Here is a 21245-nt window from a genome sequence, read left to right as displayed (position 1 = left end):
GGGAATCCTCAGTGGCCAGATAAACTATCCCAGAGGAAGCGGAGGCCAGGGCCCTCCCTCTCTCCACAGCACAATGCAGCTAGGCTCTCCCACATTAAACAGGTGGGGCTCCCAGAGGTCAGTCATCTCTTCTAGGGCCCTGTCTCCTGTTGAGCCTTTAGTTGTCTCTATCTTTGGAGCCCAGACCCATCCCACTATGAGATGCAGAGGAAACAAAACAAGATAAGAGGTGCATGTGGATAGTAGAAGGAGAACAAGGTAGCCTGGAAAGGGGTGGGGCCCTAGGCCTGGAGGATGAGGATTTCCATTCCAGGTGGAGGGAGCAGATCTCAGGCTGAGAGGTGAGACCCAAATATTGTGTTGAGAAGTCAGAGCCCATTTGATAAGGCCCTGACCACCGACCCCCGCCCTTGTGCTTGGCAGAGCATCCTCATATCCCTGCCCCTGGACACCTGGCCCTACCAAGCCTAGCCATGGCTCTCTGCCTGAAGCAGGTGTATGCCAAGGACAAGACGTTCCGGCCGTGAAAGCGCTTTGAGCCAGGCACACAGCGCTTCGAGCTTTATAAGAAGGCACAGGCATCACTCAAGTCGGGCCAGGACCTGCGCAGTGTGGTGAGGCTGCCTCCTGGCTAGAACATCGATGACTGGATCGCTGTGCACATGGTGGACTTCTTCAACGGCATCAACCTCATCTATGGCACCATGGCGGAGCGCTGCAGTGAGTCCAACTGCCCGGTTATGGCCGGCGGGCCCCGATACGAATACCGCTGGCAGGACGAGCGCCCGTACTGGCGGCCGGCCAAGCTCTCCCCGCCACGCTATATGGCATTACTCATGGACTGGATTGAGGGCCTCATCAATGCTGAGGATGTCTTTCCCACGCGTGTTGGTGAACACCACCTGGTTGGAGGGTCAGCAGAGCCAGGAAGGGAGGGAGCCCCCAGGAGCCCAATCCATAGCTGAGGCATTTAGTTTCATATAGCAATTCTGGAGGGTAGGTTACTTTCATTCTGCTATCATACAAGAAGAGGTTGATGACAGTGTGCTCAAGCCAGCTATTTAACTAGGACTATCTGATTCCCTTTGGGGGCTCTTGACCCAAGCATGAGTGCCCCACCAGAGACCATGCCTGCAAGACCATGATTCTCAGAACCTTCCGGAACAGGTGCCCCAAGTTATTTGTAACAGGTTTGCCTTCTTGGGCTGATCTTACTCCATCCTCTGGGAGTTCCCTCTGATTCCTGGCCCCAGGAAAGAGAAGAGATTGGAACTTGGATGAATCTAGATGATATCTTTACTGTAGACCAAGGCTCTGAGGGCAGAATTTTCCCTTGTGCGGTATTTTCTTATCTCAACTGTGCAGCCTGGGCGATGAGGGCGGTGAGGGAAATGAGTGATGTCACCCTGGCTCTGCTTCCTCACCCAGGGGCTGAGCAGGCATGACAGTGTGTGCATCACAGCAGCCCCACCTATATCCTGGGCTCCTGCTCCCACCCAGCCTCATGCTCATTTCTATTAAGGCTATAAGACTCAGAGATGGGTGTGGCAGGGTGGTCAGGCCCAGAGGGGAGAAGTCTGAATGCTGAGGAAAGCCTGGCACTGAGTCACAATTCAATGCCCACAGCTCCTCCCCAGCCAGTGGCTGCCATTTCCTGTACTATCATGCCCAACAATAGTACCTTCATTTTACATAGGAGGAAACTGAGGCCAAGAGGGAAAGTGCACTGAATTAGGAAAGAGTCAGAACCAGAGTTAATGTCTTGTGTTATGAGACCAGGACCCAATGTCTTGATGGGAAGGATAAGTGTGAGGGGCCTGGGCTGAACCTGGAAGGCTTAATCCCACCAAGAGCAATGAGGGAGAAAGGGGACTGTGGGGCTGGATGAGCCAGGTATGGTCCTGAATCTGGGCTCTGTTCCCTTCCAGCTTTATACCCTTGGGCTTGTGAGATATCCATACCCCCAGATATCCATACCTTTAACCCTGGATGACTCTGCCACAATGGAGTAGAGGATGTAAACCACAAGACCTCTGCGCTGAGCATAAGGGAGCATAGGGGGCTGTGCACAAACTACCTTTTCCACAGGTCCAAGGGCAGGGTCTTTATTATTTACTTCTGAGGGTTGCTGCCATGTAGTATAAAGAGGGTTTGAATCCTGCCTCCAGTCTGTACTAATTAATAATTATGTGGCAATGGGCAAGTGACTTAATCTTTAAGCACCACCTCCATTTTTTCATATCTAGAATGGTTATCAGACCCATCAGCCAAACTGTAAGGATTTAGAGGCCTAAGGTTCAAAAGACCCAGCTTAGGGGCAGGCTCACAGATAGAAAGTTCTTTGTGCTAATGCATATTTGAAAAAATGAGGAATATATGAACTGGTTCTAGTAATTAGTAATTTTAATCATTGGGAGTCTGGGACTTGCTGTGTGAATGTTGAAAAGAGGAGGGATTCAAGATGAGGCTGTAGAGAGAGGTCAGAATCAGATTATGAAAGACCTTGTGCAATGCCATGTTGGGAAGTTAGGACTTAGTCCTGAAGGCACAAGATTTTAAAAACAGACCCAAAACTTTTTAAATATTTTTTAGTTTTAGGTGGATACAATGTTTTTATTTTATTTTGGTGTGGTGTTGAGGATTGAACCCATTGCCTCACAGGTGCTAGGCAAGCACTCTATCTCTTGAGCCACAATACCAGCCCTGCAGACCCAAATCAGCCCTCCTTGGAATTTATATACAAGGGTGTGATGTGAGCATCCCTGCAGATACACAACTTGCTGGGGAGAGTTTGAGCCATAACTGTCATCATGATCTGAGAAGGGTTGATCAGTCACCAGCAACAAAGGTGCAAAGCCCTGCTTTAGACGATGGGAAAACTTAGAAGCTGATTTACATTTCAGCAGCAGGGAGGCACAGTCATATCTGTGCTTCATTAAAAACTAAACTATGGGAGAGGCTGGGGATAGAGCTCAGTGGCACAGCACTTGTCTAGAATGGCCTAGCAAGCAGAAGGTCCTGGATTCAGTCCCCAGCACTGGGGAGGAAAAAAAAAAAACATGGGAGATAACAAAACATGTCTGTCTGTCTGACTGTCTCTGGCTCCCGCTCCCTGTCCTCCTCTCTCTTTTTCTCTCTCTCCGGGACAAATGTGCTGAGATATGTACTGGGGAGAAAAAAAAATAGCAAAAGCTGTCTGTGTGGGGAGGGTTGGCAAAATTTTGTCAGTAGAATGTTGATCCCTCTTTCTGTCCCTCTCTGGCCTCTAGGAGTTCCCTTCCCCAAGAACTTCCAGCAGGTCTGTACCAAGATCCTGACCCATCTCTTCCGAGTATTTGTCCATGTCTATATCCACCACTTCGACAGCATCCTTAGCATGGGGGCAGAAGCACACGTCAACACCTGCTACAAGCACTTCTACTACTTCATTCGAGAGTTCAGCCTGGTAGACCAGCGGGAGCTGGAGCCACTGGTGAGGCCAAAACTCCATTGCCTCCCCTGCCAAGGCTAGCTTTTGGGAGTTTTCAGATCCAAAGGCTGCCTACTATACAGAATTCAAATAGCCAAGTGAATACGTTAGGGGAAGCAATTTGTTCGACAATGGATTCCATGCTACAGTGAATCCAGTCTTCGGGCTACAGTTGGGGTCCAGGGTGGGAGGGGCCAGGCTCAAACAGAAGAATGGTTGGGTCCTATGGTTTGGGAAGTGGCTATCTGGCAAGATGAATTCAGACTGACCCCTCCTCACCTTGTGTCTCTACAGAGGGAAATGACAGAGCAGATTTGTCACTGAGCCTAGTCCTGGACATTGTTGCTCATCAGATGGACCATCTGCATACAGCGTGGCTGGGGGAGGGCATCCTTGGGAGTCTGATGTTTGAGGAATCTGAAGGCCCTAGGACCCCTTCACATACCCAATACCTGTGGACTTCTGGTTCTCAGAAGTCTGTCTACATGTCCTCCTCGCTGCTTGTGAATAGAGAAGGGAGGGCTTCAAGTGGGCAAATGGAAAGAAAGGAGGAGTCAAACCCCCTGGCATGAAGTCTGGGAGAAGGGTGGGCTATCCAGTTTCTTCTCTGACCTTTCCATAGTGGTTCCTATTTGGGGAATGTGGGTGTGACTGTGGCTGAGGTGACAGCAAGAGAGTAAGTGGCCTCTGTGTAAGTTGGAACACAGATGCCAGTGTGAGTGTGTGTGTGATCTTGACTATGGGATGCCTATCTGTGAGAGATAGGCCCTCCCTGGCACATAGTAGACTCTCCATAGATGTTGGGTGAATGGAGAGATGGATGGATGGATGAAGAGATTGGGACCATTAGACCATGACCACTGTTGCTCGGTCAAGGATCAAGGATGCCCATGTCTCCAGAAAGCCCTGATAGAGTGCCTCCTGGGGTTTGAGAATGATCCCTAATGTTCACAAAGTTCCCTTAGATTTTAAAACCAGGAATCCTGGACTCCATTCTAGCTCCCAGAATATTCAAAACTGACTCTTAGGATCTGAAACCCAGCACAAAATAATCCTCCAGTCCAAGGATCCAGTGGATTTGAACTGGGAAATCTGAAGTCCTCTCTCCCATCCCAGGACACTGAGGATCTTATAGCTGATGGAGAGACGCCATCCTGAAAGTACCTGCATCCTTCCCACCTTATTCCTGAGACATTCCAGATGATTGGATCTCCAAGCACAGCCATCCACAAAGAGACTGGGATGTTCATTCACTGCTCAATAACTTCTTGCCCAGCCCTGTGCCCACACAACACAGGTGGGGAAACTAAGGCAGGAACAGGATTCTGCCCTCCCAAAGCCTCTATACTGGGAGGCCAGGATGGAATACCAGAGGGACCTGAGAATAATCCAGTCTGTCTCTCATTGTACAAAGGAGGATACTAAAGCTGGGAGAAGAGGGGAAAACTGTCTTTCATGGACTTGGATTAAAGACCAGGGGCTTGCCTCCAAAATGATGACCTGACTGTTACACAGAAATGCACATGGAAAAAGGGTTTCACAAACCCTCTTCAGGACACAGCTGTTCCTGCTCTGAGCAAGAATTTCTAGCCAGAGAGCCCCACCACCCCTTGGGTTGGCTGGGTTGCCTGCTGAGCCAAGCCTCCAAAATTATGCCCTTCTTGACAGCCTAGAACTGCCTGCCCAATGGGGAAACAGATGGGGCTCTTGGGGCCAGCCATCTGGGCATGGGATTTCTGCCTTTGCTGCCTCCAGAGAAGTTCCCAAGGGAAACATGCTAGCCTGGCAGCTTTGACTGCGGCTCTGGAGGGAGGGGAGTAGGACCTTCCCCCAGAGTGGACTGCAGCTTGCACAGTGGATTCTAGACAGTGGCAAGGGCTGATGGCATGGGGGCCAGGGGGAGGGAAATCTATTTTTGTGAAATAGAAGGGAGACTTTATTGTTGTTATTTTTGGCAAAGTAAAAGAGGCCAACTAAAGCATCCACTTGTGGGAAGCTGTGGTCTGGGTGCCACATGGCTCTTGGCAGACCATGGAATGTGCCAGGCCAGAATGGGGCTGGAAGGGCTTTTTGCCCTGAGAGCAAGGGCCGCGTAGTGGGCTGGCTGGTATGATCATGTCTGTTCCAGCTCTCCAGTCCTAAGGTTCTCCCAGGACTCTGAGAATTCTAGACCCTTGGGAAGCAGAGGGCTGGCCCTTGCCTTTGGAGTACTCAAATCTGATGGTGAAATTTTCTTTGTTTTAGTTCAAGTTACCTGCCATTGGCTATAGTTAAGATCTCACCCCTTCATATGGGGATTAGGGGAACTAACAGATGAAGGAACAGTGGAAATAGAGTCCCAACCCTAATTATAGAAAAGGAAGCCATTTCACAAGGAAAGTGTTTGTTGTTGGCTAAATCTCAAAGTGGTGGAGGTAGGACATGGGGCTAACTCCTTAGCTTATTCTCCAGGAGACATCTGAATCTCTTGGCTCAGGTCTTGTTATCCCACTGAACTTAACCTACAATCTTTCCAGATAGGAGTTGAAAAACAGCTTGGTACTTTTTGTTGTTGTTAACCATCTTATCCATTTGGCTTGGTTTTTATTAAGTCAGCAAAGGCCCACCTAGAGCTCCCCTTCTACATGCAACAGTGCCAGCCTGGCTTTGTACAGAAGCTTGAAAGTAGAGACCTGGGTTCCAGTTCTATCCCCCACCAAAGTTCCATAAAAGTACCAACCCTCCTTTAGACCTGTATTCCTCAGCTATTTCACATCAGAAGTAGAAGTGAAGGATTGATTGATCTTTAAGCACCTTCATTAGACAGCCTATGAATCCTTCATAATAATATTAATAATAATAGCTAATGCTTGCTTTGTTTCAGGTACAGTTGTGAGTGCTTGACATATAATAGTTTTTTGAATCAAATTTGTCTTTAGCTAGCTGGCTTCCCTTGTGGACTCCAATATCCCTTCATCCTTTCACTGCTCTAGAATCTGAAAGGCCTACATTCTTCTGTTCCTTCTTCTGGTGTTCCAGAGGAGGTCCTTAGTCCAGCATTCTAAGAGGGTGCTGTTTGCACAAATCCTATGTCAGATTGCTCACTACCTCCACAATCATTGGACATATCAGGCTGTTAGAAAGTCCATGCGCTGGGTTCATGGTCATTTTGAAATACAGTGAAGATTTATCTCAGAACTGTGTGGCCCAAGGTTTGCACCATACATGGCCTGAGTGACTTTGGACCAACTGGCAATTAAGACAGCAGGAAGCCAACACAAAAATTGCTTTGAGAGATTCAGAGAGGGATGCTTACAGGAGAGAGAAAGAAAGAAAGAACTGGGGCTTAGTGACTTGAGAAAAGAGCCTGTCCTCAGCAATAGGGCAAAACCTAGCAGAACAGAGACTTAAGAGAAGCAAAGCATTAGAAGTAGAGTAACGGGCTGGGGTTATGGCTCAGCAGTAGAGTGCTTCCCTAGCACGTGTGAGACCCTGGGTTTGATCCTCAGCACCACATAAAAATAAATAAGTAAAATAAAGGTGTTGTGTCCAACTACAACTAAAAATTAAAAAAAAAAGAGAGATAAAGTAGCAGATTGGTTGGGAAGCCAGGCTGGACTTTGTTTTCCTGTTGGCTGAAGATCCATAATCATCTTGGGAACAGGGAACAAGGGAGTAAGCCATCTTCTTCACCCTGGGACCCAGCATCCCACTGGTGAGGATGCCCCACCAACCTTCGCTCCCAGGAACACTACAGCCTCTTTTAAGTGCATTTCTGCCACTCTATGCAGGGAGCTGTTGAATATATGGTAAAATGAACCCACAAACATGGCTGGAGTTCCAGCTGCCTTGGAGGAGCCCCCTTCCTCAGAGCCCCTCAGCACCCTCTTTCAATATTAACTAAACTTGTTTGCCATGTTGGGGCATAGCAACTTTGAGAATATGGATCACAACATAGGCCTGAGTGACTCTGGACCAACTGGCAATTAAGACAGTAAGAAGAACAGGCCAGCAAGACTCTTGAAAGGTGATGCGTGGGAGAGGCTGGGTTACCCAGGAGCTTTAAGGTTGGACTGAGGAATTCTAACAGAAGCTTGGGAGAAGATTCTATGTCCCCAGTTTTCACCCAGATTGGAAAATTTAGCAAAATCTTAATGTTCCCCACCTCCTTCCATCATTCAGGTGAGAAAACCTGCCCAAGAAGGGGAGAAGGAACAAATGTTGGGGTGGGGGGCGTGAATGATGGACAGTCCAAGAAGCTCTTTGTTTTTTTTTTGGTGGTGTTGGGGATTAAACCCAGGGCCTTGTGCATGCAAGGCAAGCACTCTACCAACCAAACTATAGCCCCAATCCCCAGGAAGCTCTTTCAGTAGCATTGCTCACCAGATATTCACTACAAGCTGAGTCAGGCAGGGAAGTTTTGTTTACTTCCATCTTACAAAGAAGGAAACACTGAACGTCAGAACCTGAATTAAATCCAAGGAAACACTGTCCTCTCATGGCACCTGCAGCCTACGGAAGTGTCGTGGCGAGGTTGGTTGCGGCATTAGTCCTTTTACAGTTGTTTTTCTACAAGAAACAAACTTTTTAAATTTTTGTTTTAAAAAAATTTGCTTTAGTTGTAGATGAACATAATACCTTTATTATTTTTTAATGTGGTCCTGAGAATCAAACCCAGTGCCTCATGTACTAGGCAAGTGTTCTACCACTGAGCCACAACCCCAGCTCCCTTATTTTTTTTTATTTTTTACTAATGGAGTTAATGTTTTACTCAAACACAGAAGTGAAATTCTAGGCATCCATAGTTTTAAAGAAATTTTACAGAATTGGCCCGTTTTAGAGAAGACTAGCAGCACTTATTCATATATAAAAATCATTTAAAATTCCTTTCAGGCATGCAGAAGAGTTCAGTAAATACTGATTAAACCTGCGTCTGCCAGGTCTCGTCCCTCCAGGCCCTTCAGTGGCTTCCGGACGCTAAGACTAGGAAAAGAAAGCGTGGAAATGAGCTAAGTCCCACCCCTTAACCAGAGCTCTCCCTGCCCTTCGCATGTCACGCATGCGCAGATATTCAGGTGGAGGCCCTCTTTGTGGCCATTAGGGTGCAAGCGCAGCACCGCCCCCTCACGCCCCTCTCTGCTTGGGGCCCTCCCCCCGTGTCTAGCACCGCCTCTTCCGCATTCTCGGCAGAGAGACCTGCAGGTGGGGGAGCGCGCCACCGCTCCCTCTGTGGTCAGCTAAGGTAAAAGCGAGACAGCAGATGTCCCTCCGAGCAACACGGGGCGGGGGTCTGGAGTGAGTCGGTGTTCCTGGGAGGGAGGAGGCAGTCAGGGCCTCAGAGCGGCTAGAGGTCACGACCCGATTCTGCTGCTAAAGGACAGGCGAAGGGGACGCTCTTTTAGGACGGGTTTCAGGGCTCATTTAAGACCTGTTGAGGCTACGTCTATGCTGAGACCAAGGCTCAGTTTATGTTCCAGTCAGGGCTCAGCCTGTGCCTAGGGTCTGTCGGGGTTTGGGTTGTGACAGGTCGGATCACTGTCGGTGTCTGAGGTTAAGAGCTCAACCTGTGACCGGTATTAGCCTCAATCCTATCCGGGGAACAGAACAGAGCAAGCTTATTGCAGGGCTCAGGGCTCAGGCAGTCCAACATCATGAATAGTTTTTCATATGAGGAATTTATGAACTGTGCTTATTACATTGTTTGAAATTTAACTGTTTTCATTTATTTCACAATACAATATTCAAAGCCTTGCCATCTGCAGCTGATTGTCCAGTGGGGAGTGTCATAGCGTCAGGCCCAGTCTCTTTCCTTAGAGAACTTCCAGGCTACCTGTAGGACACTCAGTGGAAGATCATAGGCCTTTTGCAGATGACAGAAATGACAGAAATGTTGAAAGTGCTTGGCTTTGGGATCAGGCAGCCCTGGGTTCAAATTTCACCTTTGCCACTTCCTAGATGTGTGTCCTTGTTCAGTCATTTCCCTTCTCAGAGCTTGTTTCTCTTCTCTAAAATGGGCATAATAAGGCCACTGTGAAGATTGAATAGGATTATATGTAAGTCATCTAGTATAGCACCTGTCATGCAATGGGTACTGAATATGTGATTCCTGTAAACTGGGCCATTTTGGTCTGGAGTACTCTAGAGAGGCTCTGAAAGAAGAGTTGATAAGGCCTGAGCCTTGAAGCCTCAGTGGGATTTACAGGTGTAACTGACCTTGTGGCATGGGGAGGGAATTAATACTTATTGACTGCTGCCCATGTGCTAAGTGCCTGTTGGGCAGTTGGTATATAGTGTCTCACTGGATCCTCAGCCATCAGCCAGGTGCCTTCAGCTGGCTATCCTTAGCTTCAGCCTCTCTAAAGAGAGATAGGCTGAGAGTAATGTGAAGAAGAGACCCAGAGTTTTTATATGGAACTGAGCTAGCCAGAGGATTTGGTACCCTCTCTCTACCTTTCACCTTTCAATCTTCCCACCTCAGTTTTGCTCTTCTGTATTGCAGAGAACTAGCTGGGATCTTGACTTTGGGAGTCCTGTTACTCTAATGCTTTAGCAGATTTTGGTTGTTGTGGGGCTCATCAACCCATATTGCATGAAGACAAACCATGGGAGAGAGAAGCTTTTCTAATAGGAGCTGTTGGATTGCAGCACATGATTAGAAAGTGTGTGGCTTCCTATTATGTGGTCCCATAATAATTCAGTAATATGGTTCCTTTTGCATCTTCTTCATGGGTGCCCATATGATCTCCTGAGACATTGTTCTGATTGTATCTCTGCTCAGAAACCTTTGTGGACTTCACTGCCACTGTACAGTTTAGACTCTTCAGCCTCATACACAAGACCCCATAATCTGTTCCCAACCTCTTTTATGCCCTGTTTCTCTTTGTTTCCTCAAACTTGCATCCTTTGCCCCAGTCAAAATAAACTAGTCTCTGTTATTCAAACACTCTCTGCATGTTACTGCTCCAGCCTTCGCTTGCATTCCCTGCTCCTTCTCATCTTTCAAGACCAATATCTCATGTGATCTCCTTGGTGAAGCATCTTATCCTCCTGCAGGATTAGTTGCTCCCCTTCCTGTCTTCTGTAGCAGAGGCTGAATTTCTGATTGAGTTCTTATCACAGTCTGCCTTTGGTATGTCACTCCATACAGACAAGGGACTGTCTCTTTCATTCCTCCTCTGCCTGGTTCAGGGCTGGCACACAGTAGGCATCTGCAATGTTGTGGTTAAGTGAGTCAGTGACATTTCCTATTTACTCACTTTGGTCTTTGTTTTATGAGCTTTCAGGTTCAGAAGAGTACTTTGTGTTTTCCTTCTCTTTGTGGCTAAGGAGGGCCCTAGTTTAGATTAATGATGTCCTAGTTACAGGCATCAAAGGCCTGAAAGTGCAGGGATTCTGCATGAGCCATTGCTGCTGTTTTTTCTGGCTCTTGTCTTGCTTTTTCTGTGAGTTTTGTTGGGAGGGAGGTCATACTCTGTTCTGAGACCCACAGAGTTGTTGCTATAGTTCATGCAGGGGAAAACTCACAGGTGGCTGACTAATCAGTTGCTCTGCCCTTGGCCTTGGTAAACAGCTTTCTGTCCCATCTGGGGACCAGCAACTACAAATTCCATTTTTCCTTGCCAACAGCCTCAGCATATGGAACCAAAGGTTCTTTGTTGATCACAGAAAAATATACATCACGTAGAAGGATCTTGGGAACCATCTGGTTCTATCACTTTCATTTTACAGATGGGAAAAGGCCCAGAGATGGGAAAAGACTTAATAGGGATTACATAAGAAATCAGTCATGGGGTAGAGATAATTGTAGAAATGAAATGTCCTCTTTTTTTCCAATTTACAACATTGAGATTTTTAAAAATAATTTTTAACATTTATTTATTTACTTTAGTTTTTTGAGATGAAGTTTCTATATGTTACCCAGGCTGGCCTCGAATTCCTGAATTCAAGTGATCTTCCTGCCTCAGCCTCTTGAGTAGCTGGTGTTACAGGCATGTACCACCACACCCAGCACTACATTATTATTATAATATCTATATTTATTGAGTGCTATGTGCTGACAATGTTTTTAGTACTTTAAACTATTTTGTAGACTAGGAATCTGAGGCAGATAGAAATCACCCAGATCTGTTTTCTGATCCCATGGATCTGATTTTTATAATGGCAGTCATCTCCTACCTAGTGGAGTAGACCAGTTCTCCAAAGAACTTGCTCCCAAATCTGCCTTCCTATGGGAATAAAAGACATCCTCCCAACAGTGGCTCCATGCATGCTGAAAAATATAATAACAGGAGTCCAGAGTGTGTTGGAAGAATGAAAAAGGGCCAGACTTGGTAGCACCTGCCTGTCATCCCATCTTTAGGAGGCTGAAGTAGGAGGATCTAAGTTCAGGGCTAGCCTGGACAACTTAACGAGATCTTAGTTCAAAACAAACAAAAAAGGGGATGCAGATGTAGCTCAATAGTAGAGCACTTCTAGCATGTGTAAGGCCCTGGATTCAATTCCCAGTACCACGGGGGTGGGGAAATGGAGAAAGGAATGAAGTAAATCCACATGAGTATTAGTGGATCTTAGTTCTGGCATATGAATAAATGTCAATTTATTGTATTGAGGCACATGGTAAATACTCAATAAATGAATAAATTTTTTTAAATTGCCTGTATAAAGAATCCCAGTCTAGGGCGGAGAGATCCAATTCAGCAAGAACATATTGTGCTCTTGCCATGTACAAGCCCCTGCTGTTGAGAAATATACACAGAGGACAACAACACATTTCCTGTCCTCTTGTAAGTAACTGTCTTCTCCAAGCCTTCTCTCTACAGTGTCATTGGGAAGATAGATAAGTACATAAATAACTGAAAACAGACTGACTGTGGTAAATGTAGTAAGGAATGTAAACAAAGTGGGAGTTTGAGAGAAGGAAAAATCAATCCCATCTTGACCAGAGGACTCCTGAAGGTGGGGAATTTATGCTGTATGGGAGAAGGAGCAGCTTGAAGGATGGTCTAGAGGCAGAGATGCCCAGTGTGTGTGTAAGTGTGCCAGGGGAAAGAAGGAGAGCTGGTGTGGAGGGGAAATAATGGTGGATTGTGGACAAATGTAGAGAGGGGTGGAAAGAACACTGATGTTTATCAGGTGTCTGCTTGGTGGTTTCCAATGTGCCACTTGCTTTACACACTATAATTTATTTAATCCTCATAATCCCTGCAATATCCCCCAATTTAAAGATGAAGAAACCAGACCTCAGAAAGATTAAAGTGATTTCCCCAAGGTCAGGTAGCTAGTAAGTGGCATAGCTTGGTTCAGACCTACGGGGGTTAGATTCAAAGGCTGACGATCTCTCCCTTTTGTTGCAGGGTTCTAGGTGCCATGACTGGGGCTGTCTGGAGCAAATAACCTAGAATGGGGACATCAGTGAGGGGCCTTAAACTGTGAGCCACAGTTTGGAAGGTTCCTGGTCTAGGTTTGCTTGAGTGGGTTAATAAGTGAGCATTTTGGCAGCTCCTACAATACCATAAGTCAGTGCACTCTCGTCCTTAACTAGTAGAATCTTAAAATGAGTTTAGAGAGGCTTTGAGCACCCTTGTAATTCAGGAAGGGTTCTGATGTACAATTGGGAGTTTGTTCCAGAAATCTTCTGGGGAAGCCACGCATATGACACATTGTATTGCATCATTTCCTCACATTTCAACAAGAATCTATAATGGAGGAAAGAGCAATAGGAGATAAGAAACTGGCATTCAAGCCCTGATCTGCTTATCCTCATCTCAGTCCTTAGTCTCAATTTCCTTCTCTGTAACAGGGGAGATTGGGTTTCACTTCTGAGGCCTTGTCTCCTGCTAACTGTCATGTATTGCTTTGCCCTTCCTGACTTGGGGCAGATTAAGGGAAGGAACCTGAATTCAGAGATCTTAAGGTTCAAGATCCAGCCTCTCTTCCTGTAGGAAGACAATAAGTAAGGTGTAGATTCTAGAGTTGGACTGCCTGGATTTGTGTCCTGGCTCTGTGTCCTGGCTCTGTCACTGTGCAGCTGTATGACTTCAGCAAGTTATTTAACCTTGCCTAGTCTGTTTCTTCATCTGTAAAATGGGGGAGGGATATGAATGCTACCTGGCATGTGGTAGGTACTGAATGAATGTTAGCTTTAATTATAATCATTCAAATTATATTAATGTCAGTTTTAGCACTGTTTTTATAGACAATATATTCATTAGGGCCATTTCTCCTACCATTTCACTCTGATGTCACTGCCTTCACTCTTTCCATTGCCCTATTAGTGAAACTTGGAAATGTTGGATTATTCTGTCACAGGGTTACAAATCATGACACCAGAAAAAGTGCCTGTAGGAAAAGAGTCAATAAAAAGTGTGGCTTGCTGTGTGCAATCTGGAGGCTGAGGCAAAAGTTTTGCCAGTTTTCATCCTTGACCACTTAATGAGAGCCTGTCTCAAAATAAATTTTTTTTAAAGAGAGAGTGAGAGAGGGAGAGAGAGAGAGAATTTTCATATTTATTTTTTAGTTATCGGCGAACACAACATCTTTGTTTGTATGTGGTGCTGAGGATCGAACCTGGGCGAGCCAGGCGAGCGTGCTACCGCTTGAGCCACATCTCCAGCCCCAAAATAAAAAAAATTAAAAGGACTGGAATACAGCTCAGTTGTAAAGCACCCCCGGTTCAATCCCCAATACTGAAAAAAAAGTCAGTGACTTATTAGAAAAATCTCACCTGACTTGGGTTTTCTGCCATGTCTCTCCACAGTAAACAGGTCCAGATGGCATATTTGTTTCCTTTTGCACAACTTTTAGCAAAAGTGCTAAGCAAGACTCCTCCAGTTCACTTGCCAAAAACAATGCTGTATCTCTGGAAAAATCGTGCCTAATCTCGTTCTTTTATCCAGGTTAACCCCCCCTGGTCTTATCTTAAGCTAGTTCTTATTATTTCCTTTTCTATGAATATGGAAAAGTTTCTTCTGATTATAAAGGGAAGAGGAGATCAAGATTTTTCTCATGAGAACCTTTTCTATACTTAAACCTAGAATCCAGTTAGGCCTCATCATCTCTTCTCCAGGCTAAACAGCCCGGGCTGCTTTCACCTCACCCCTAAAACCTATTTTCCATCGCTTGGATCACATTGGTTATGCTTCTTTTCTTTCTCTTTGGTTTTTCTACTTCTTGGCAGTGACCCAGACTGTGCTACTCTGCTAATAAGAGTCTAAAACAGTTTAACGGGAGAAAACTTCAGAAGTTTGATTCATTCATTAACATTTATTAAGTGTTTGCCCCATGCCAGGCTTCTGTAGGGAACAGAAGGTGTAGGGAACCCTGAGCTGACTCGGACATAATCTCCTCCCTGTCCTTAGCTCAGTCTAGGGGGAAGATGTGTAATAAAGCTTTTTATGTATTGTGATTGAATTATATACAATGGCAGGAGGCTGGAAATTGTTGAGGGTAATAAGAAACAGCCCCTTTGGCTGGACTGCAGGTGGAGACTTCTTGAGGGGAGAGGAAATCAGAACACAGGAGGGCTGGTCTGGGCAAAACTTGGGAAACTGCAGTGGAGCTCCTGTATTCCAGAGACAGTGGCACCCTTAGAGGTTTTGAAATAAGGTTGAAAATACCTTAAGCCTTAGCCTTTTCTGTGCCGCACTGATGTTTTCTGTCTTAAAAGTATTGTGATGTCCCTTGTTTGTATACTTTGGGGGTTTGGGCTCTAAAACTCCCATAGCAAGTCTAGTTCTTGAGATCTGGAGAAAGTCCATTTTCAGTACAGCAGGAAGTTCATGAAGGATGGAGAGAGCTTTGGGTGCCCATCCAGGCACAGCCTATTTAAGACCCAACTACAGGCCAGTCTGTGTGTGTTTGGTCTGAATTTCCCCAGATCGAAGTAGGAAGAGATGCAGGAATGAAGAAAGGTTCCAGGGCTCACCTAGATATTTGGGGAGCCGGCTAAGAGGGGTTAAGCACTGAGCAAGTCAGAAGTTCTTGCTAAGAGGAAAAGTGGCCCAACAGAATTAGGAATGGTAGCAGAGGAATCAGGGCTAACTGGGCCCTTAGAAACTTCACCATGTGTCTGAAAACAACCAATGTCTGTCTCTCTGGCTTTGTGCTTGGCTATGGCTCTGTTCTCTCCTACTGCCCAGGTATGGCTTATAGAGTGGCAGGGTTGCTTCCCAGAGCCAGAGTTGATCTGGAGAAGCCTTATTACAAGCTAGAATCAACCAATGCCAAGCATTTGGTGCTATGAGCTTAATATATACAAATTCATTTAATGCTCACAACAGATATATTATTGCTTCTATTTTATAGATGATGACAGTGAAGTCAAAAGCAGTTAATTATGTCCCAGAAAAAAAATATATGACCAAGTCTACTTTGGTAGTAGATGATAGGGCCAGGATTAGCATCCCAGACCTCATACTCGAAAGCCCATGTGTGTTCTACTTCCTCAGCCCCAGGGTGGCTCCAAATGGCAGAATAATACAAAGTTCATAAAGGAGTTCTGAGTTTCATTTTTGTTTCTTTTCTACTATAGACCTGTGTTAGCACATTATGGCCCACAGTCTGCAGCTGGCTTGCCCCCTGTTTTTATATGAACTGTCAGCTAAGGATGTTTTTTACATTTTTTAATGGCTGGGGATAATAAGTCAACATTTTGTGACACAAGGAAAGTATATGAAATTCAAAGTTCAGTATCAATAAAGTTTTATTAGCATGTGGCTACAGTCATTTATTTACATATAATATATGATGCTTTTCCTTTGCAAAGATAAGATTGAGCAATCGCTAAAAAGACCACATGATGCACAAAGCATAAAATATTTACTGTCTGGCGTTTTGCAGAAAAAAATTGCCAACTCCTATGAAAGGCAATGAGAAGGGACCAAATAGCAAGACTAAAAGCAAAGAGTTAGAAGTTCAAAAGTGTAGCCTTCACTGGAAGTGCAGTGGTGGCAGCAGGAGAGAGAATAACCCATTTCATTTGGTCTAAGAGGTTTGGGAATAAAAAGCACAGTAGACTGGACTACCCAATCTGTTAATGTCTCTGAGGGACAATACAGAGATATTTTGAGGGTGACATAGTTTTTTCAGATTCACTGAGCCCTTTGGTGCCAGATACGGTGTTAAATGCTGGAAATACAGAGGTAAAAAAGATATCCCCGCCTTTAAGGAACTTATGGCCCTGTGGGAAGGCCACACATGCCTGTGTATGGCCAGCTGTGTTATAATGGAATTCTGGGTTGTCCATGAAATGCTGGTGAATTAGAAACAAGGTAAAGGGTGCTTCTGCAACTTACAGGGATGCTTTCTGGAACTGTCCTGGGCCTTGAAAGATGAGTAGGAGTTACTTTTCAAGAAGCTGAATATAAGAGTCAGGGAAAGCCTGACAGTGTTAGCATTTGGAGTTTATGCAGATAGAGAAGAAAGAGATACTGGAAATGACATAAAAGTTCTATGGCCGGGTAACTGGCAGAATGATGTAATCTGACAGAGCAGAAAGAAATCAGGAGGAAGGAAGCTGTGAGTAGGGGTTAAGGACATATCCAACTGGAGACGAGTAGTTCAAGGTTAAATGATGAAACATATCCAGCTTCAAGTTAGAAAGCCTTTTAAAAGTTTCTGGCACGAAGGCCTAGAATTCGGATTTAAATTGCATTTTCAGAGCTTTTTCCCAGGAAAGGGGGAAGTTAATATTTATTTAATAGAGAGAAGTTGACAAAACAACTCTTAATGTGATAGCTAGAGCCATGGGATTAAAATAGCAGTGGACACACAGAAAATTTAAGTCATTACATTGGAAACTAGCAAAAATTACACACTTGGCACAAAACCTTGTTTCCATTTGAGTCGCCTGCGTCTGCTTTATCTTCTGGTGCTGTTACTTCTTATCTGTGAGACTTGAGCCAGGCCACTAGGAGATGAAGACAGAGTTCACTTGTCTCTAAAAGATAGGCAGCACAGAAGTGTCAGCTTTTACCTTCTGCATAAGACTCCTCAGAGTGGACAGAGGGATCCATCTCTGTCATTCTGGCCCAGTTACATCTTTGGGGACCTAGAATTCCACAGTGGAAACAAAAAATGAAAAATTTTACTCGGAGTCCCATTAAATCTTCCAGTGCTTAGTGTCAGCATTTTCAGATATTCACCTGTTTACTTTTAGAGCTTGGAGATGTCTGTAACTGCCATGTGCCTGTCTACTTCCTGGGGTAATTAGCAGGACTGGGGGACACATGGGTAGATCTCTGTCTTCTCTGGGCCTCAGAGAAGTCAGCATTTTCATAATCCTTTCTACTTCTGCTTAAAGATTTTTGTGCCAGATAAGATGAAGCAGGTGGAGAACTGAAGGTCAGCTCTGTGCAGAAGCCAGGTGAACCCATCCAACAGCAGCATTGTTTCCCTTGGAATTTCACGTTCACTGAGGACTGCTGCTCAAAAGTTGGGAAAACCTTAGGTAAGATTGTGTGGAGGGCTGGGGTTGATAAAGCGCTCACCTAGCCCGTGTGAGGCACTAGGTTCGATCCTCAGCATCACATAAAAATAAATTAAAAAATGAAGGTTTGTGTCCAACTCCAACTTAAAAATTTATTTAAAAAGAGATTTGGTGGACATTTCACTTATCCTTTGAAATGTCAAATGTCAGCATTGAAATTATCTGGTATTTCTAGAGGAAGGGGTGGGCCTGAGATCAGCTAAGCAGTTGATGGTTTTCAGTGTTTAGTTGGGCAGCTGGGCTTCGCCAAGCAGCCTGGCATTCTTAAGACAGGTGCTTAGTAAGGAGGAGCACATTTTCTCAGAATAACGGAGGTTCATAAAGAAAACCATGCAGTAAGTAAAACATTTATTACTTTTAAGTTGAAAAGTAAAACAAGTGCATCATAGCAAACCAGAATCAAATACAGCAGAAATATAAAATGCAGGGGCTGGGGATGTGGCTCAAGCGGTAGCGCGCTCGCCTGGCATGCCTGCAGCCCGGGTTCGATCCTCAGCACCACATACAAAACAAAGATGTTGTGTCCGCCGATAACTAAAAAATAAATATTAAAAAATTCTCTCTCTCTCTCTCTCCCTCTCTCACTCTCTCTTAAAAAAAAAAGAAAAGAAATATAAAATGCAAAATTCTTGTACTCAGCCAGTCTCATTCCCAGGAAGCCATTGCTGATAATTCGGTTGTATCTCTTCTGTTTGTTTTTAAATTAATGTATGACACATAAGATGACATTTTGAAGTGTTCTGTGTTCTACTCTGACCTGAAGTTTTGTGATGCCTGAAAGGTTATAAAGCATGTCTTATTTGTAGATGTGCCAGATGAGTGTAGAGTGAAATGGTTTTAGCCTGGTCCCTGAGTTTCCATAGTCCTTGCAGCTTTGTGTCACCCATCTGCATCTGAAGCTTCTAGGTGGTACCACTGTCTCCCCTTGCTCTCTGTCCCCAGGCTGAGTTCTCCCCTTCTCTGATAGCAGTTTTCTTATGGTTACCTCATTTTGATTAAAAAGCATATATTCATAAACATGTGAGGACCCCCTCTGTGCCTGACTGCATACTAGGCAGTAAGGATAAAGAGGAATTACACACTGTCCCCTCCTTCAAGGAGACTAGTAGCCTTTGCTCCTCTACTGTGTTCAGTCATTTGGCAGGACACAGACTAGTTCTGCCTCTTTGGTTTCCTTCTGCCAACTGAAACATGCTTTGCCCTTCTCTTCCCTTCTATCCCTGCTATCCCTGCCCTGGCTGTAGGACTTTTTGGCCTTCTCCTGAGTGGTTGCAGTGGCCTCACTCAGTCTCCTGTCTGTCCCCAGCCTGCAATTTGTTCTACACATCACTGCCAGTTTGATAGCCCTAAGGCACATCCTGCATGGTCCCTAGTCCCTCCCCATTGCCTAGAACAGTAGTTCACAAATGTGCTATGCAGAAATGCTTCTAGGGGATCTGCAAAGTCAAGATGATTTTCATGATAGTGCAAAATAAGATGCTATTTGATGTTGCAGAGTGACAGGAAGCTGTGAGTGCCTTAGCACTAGGCAATGACACTGAACTGTGCTAGTGGCCAATGTATTCTTCACTGCTATACACTCACAGTTTTTTAAAGAGCCATTTTCATGTAAGAATGTCCTTGATGGCTGGGTGTGGTGATTCATGCCTGTAATCCTAACTGAGGAGGCTGAAGCAGGAGGATCACAAGTTTGAGGTCAGCCTGGGCAACTTAATGAGACTGTCTCAAAAAGTTGGGAGTAGGGGCTGGGGATGTAGCTCAGTGGTAAAGTGCACTGTGTTAAATTCCCAGTACCCATAGGATTATTTCAACTGCATGCTGAAGGAGCTGCTATTTTTTGTTTTCATGTGAAAGGATGACTGTTGATTGAGGGTAGAAAAAAGACAAGGACCAGGAATTGAAGGGCCTTGTAGGCCATATTTATGATCTTGGTGATCTACAGCAGCCTACGTTTTTCTCTACTTCTCACACAAGTCCAGGTCTGCTTCATTTCCCCACTTCCATGTACTTCTTGACACTCCTTCTGGCACAAAATGCAGTGTGGCTCTGAAGACTGCTGTGATCCCAAAATCAGAACAGAAGGAGAAGATGGGCCTGAATTTAGACCTTTGACCTCTGGAAATCTCAATACCCCAGCTCTGATTAGGCTTGTTGTGGCTTGCCACCCAGACCCTGGGCAGACCTCATGCTGGGTTTACCACAACTGAGTGAGATCCTGAAGTGTGCATGAGGCTGTCCAGCCTTCCTGGGCAAAAGGAATAACACTTTAGCTCCATGGTATCTCCCTTAACAGATGATCTTTTGACTGAGCTGATTTTCCCTGTGGCTTCTTGCACCAATCATGTTAAATTTGACTGGCTTCTGCTTAAATGTGCCCTTTCCTTGGCTCCTTCTAATGGCATCATTAGATGAAGACATGAATGGTGTGAAAATACTTTGTGCACAATCAGTGACTTGAAAAAATTGTGCTCTATATGTGTAATATGAAATCAACTGCATTCTGTCATTGTGTATAACAAATTAGAATAAATAAATAATTTAATTAAAAAGATTAATAATAGTTTGAATTAAGTTAAAGTTTAAAAATGATGACTGGAAATGTGGCTCAAGCGGTAGCACGCTCGCCTGGCATGCATGGGGCGCTAGGTTCGATCCCCAACACCACATAAAAATAAAAAATAAAAATATTATATTCACCTAAAAACTAAAAAAATAAATAATTTTTTTAAAAAATGATGAAACATTCACTACTGGCAAAGTAGAGATTATATTTTGGTATAATCTGCATAAAAATGTTAGCAGTAGTTACCAAAGCCTTTAAAATAAGGTTCACATGATTAAATTATTCTACATTCAAGGATTCATGATAAGGAAATGAAAGTGTAATGGAAAATTATTTACAATGGCAGAAACATTAAAACCTATATATCCAATAATAGAGGAGTGGTAAAATAAATTTATGGATAATCATGCAGTTATTAACATCAAGATTTTGAGAAATAATCAATGATATGATCCAAGTAGAATGTTCAGTAAAAAGTGAAATACATATTGACATATACAACATGATCCAGATATATTCTTCTCTCTTTTCTAAACTTTGCTCACGAAATACATATTATTTTATAACAAAATTTGAAGTATTTTGTTTATAAATTGAGGGCTGATCAAGTTTAAGAATTTTGCTTTGTTACTAACTTTCCAATTGACACAGGACTGTTAAGAAGTTATAGAAATAAGATGTAACACAAATAACATCTAGAATTTAGTACCAAAAAGGCAGATATGGATATTTGAGCCTTAAAATGTAGT

General features: G+C 44.5%; 1 pseudogene; it reads left to right on the top strand.

Annotated features, from left to right (window-relative positions):
- The first annotated feature begins 473 nt into the window (after positions 1-473).
- LOC143388470 (MOB kinase activator 3C-like) lies at positions 474-3793 on the top strand (annotated as a pseudogene).
- The last annotated feature ends 17452 nt before the right edge of the window (positions 3794-21245 follow it).

Source organism: Callospermophilus lateralis, unplaced genomic scaffold (genome assembly GCF_048772815.1).
Source record: "Callospermophilus lateralis isolate mCalLat2 unplaced genomic scaffold, mCalLat2.hap1 Scaffold_93, whole genome shotgun sequence".
NCBI lineage: Eukaryota > Metazoa > Chordata > Mammalia > Rodentia > Sciuridae > Callospermophilus > Callospermophilus lateralis.
This window is presented reverse-complemented; position numbering and strand designations above follow the sequence as displayed.